Source organism: Octopus bimaculoides, chromosome 3 (assembly GCF_001194135.2).
Source record: "Octopus bimaculoides isolate UCB-OBI-ISO-001 chromosome 3, ASM119413v2, whole genome shotgun sequence".
Classification (NCBI taxonomy): Eukaryota; Metazoa; Mollusca; class Cephalopoda; order Octopoda; family Octopodidae; genus Octopus; species Octopus bimaculoides.
In genome coordinates, this window is record NC_068983.1 from 48,014,944 (window position 1) to 48,017,057 (window position 2,114).

Sequence of the window (2,114 nt, forward strand, 5' to 3'; positions counted from 1 at the left end):
TATATATATATATATATGGTCATAAACAAAAAGAACGTAAATAACAAACAATGTTCGGTCATTGTCCATAGTCATGTGCTACGAAACAATATCTATGATAATTTTATATTCGGAAAACAGATCGTCGTTCGCTCACATTTAAGTAACAGATTCTTCATTACGTAGCAAGTAATGTGTAGTTAGGAGGAGTATTAGTGGAAAAACAAGATGCTATAAATATTGTTACACGGACAACTTATACATATTGCATGTAACAGACAGAATTGTGGAACGGTATCATTGAGCAATAAATCCTAATGTATAAAAAGGAAGAAAAAAAAAAGGAAATTCTTTGGAAAGATGAAAATTAGAACAGAACAAAATGGAATAAAATATAGATGAATCTGCAATAAATATTCATTGCATTTTGGTGGAATACTAATCGAATTTAGTAGTATGTTAAGTGCTAACTTTATGATAATGTTAGCGACGAATGCTGGCAGAAGTTAAACCTACTTCCTGCTCATTTAAACTCAGCGCATCGTGATTTTAGATCCTATCTGCAGATTCTGGGAATAAAGAGAGATGGAATAGGCTAGAATGCGCAACAGCGAATATGACATATTGATACGAAATACTTAGTGAAACAGTTTTTACCGTTTCATGTAGTAAATCTAATTGAATTGTTAATATTAAGTGTTTTTTCTCATTTTACTTTTTCATTGCCGGAACAGCGGAAACATACCATCAGTGGAACCATTTAAAAGTCACAATGCTTTTAGAAGTTGGTCATATCTAGGGATATGTATACTGAGTACAATAGTACAATATTCGCATCTAGACACATATAAACAAACGTATACACAAATATATTTCAAAATGAATGCGTACGAATCCCTACTTATCTAGCCGTCAATTTATATTTCTCCATAAATGTTCTTTTATGTACATTAATTAATAGGAACACTACAAGACGAGAGTGTCTGTAAAATTCTAAGGTGAGCTTATAGCAAATTTTTTGTTGTTAATGATTGCATATTTTTGCTTCACTGTGAAAATTAAGTTCCCATGTATTAAGTATAACGCCCCCCCTCTCTCTCTCTCGCGCGCTCTCTCTCTCTTTCTGTCTCTGTAAGTAGAAACTCGAAACGTAGCAATCTGAATACTTTCAGCGTCAATTATGGCTTCATTAGAGATCGATTACTAACTTTCACTCAACGGAGAGAATATTAATTCCTAGGTATCGAGATTGTTTTGTCTGAATACTGTCGTGGTACTCCGTCGGTTACGGCGACGAGGTTTCCAGTTGATCCGATCAACGGAACAACCTGCTCGTGAAATTAATGTGCAAGTGGCTGAGCACTCCACAGATACGTGTACCCTTAACGTAGTTCTCGGGGATATTCAGCGTAACAAAGTGTGTGCCAAGGCAAAGTACAGAAAAATGTGTAAAAACAAGTGTAAAAATAAGCAATAAGAGTAAAACACGTCTATATACGCACATACTCGCGTGCATGCGAGTATGTGCTTATATAGATGTGCTTATTTTTTACACTTCTATTTACACATTTTTCTGCATTTTGCCTTTAGCCCTGTTTTTACTTATGTATGTGCATATATAGACGTGTGTATGAACCTTTTTTGTGCGCGTGTGTGTGTGTGCGAGCGTGTATGCGGGTATGTATATATTTTTCTGTGGGTGAACATGTGTGTGTTTCAAGTGATGGATGAATATATACATATAGGCGCATATACGTGGGTGTGCAGACGCTCATATGTATGGATGGACATGCGCGCTTACGCGAATACTATGCACATTTTTACTCCCTTACCTTTACTTAGCCTATTTGTCTTAATAACGGTCAATCACACAGTAATTACCCTTTGTTTAACGGTAACTTTCATAGCATTTTTCTCGATGGCCAGATAACAGAAGAGATGGCGGCGTGGGTCTCCGGCCCGGCATCCGAAAGTTGGAGTTTTATCATGGCTACCGAATACTTGTCACATATTATATTTACAGATATTTATATGTGTGTGAGTGTGTGTGTGTGTGTGTGTGTGTGTGTGTAGACGCGTGGCTTAGTGGTTAGGGTGTCAGTATCATGATCATAAAATTGTGATTTCGATTCCTG

At 36.4% G+C, this 2,114-nt stretch overlaps 1 protein-coding gene across 1 annotated transcript in view; it reads left to right on the top strand.

Moving 5' to 3' along the window:
• The window catches only part of LOC106868092 (uncharacterized), a 43,791-nt gene that overhangs the window by 33,813 nt on the left and 7,864 nt on the right, over nucleotides 1-2,114 (top strand). The gene's annotated exons all lie outside the window — the stretch shown is intronic.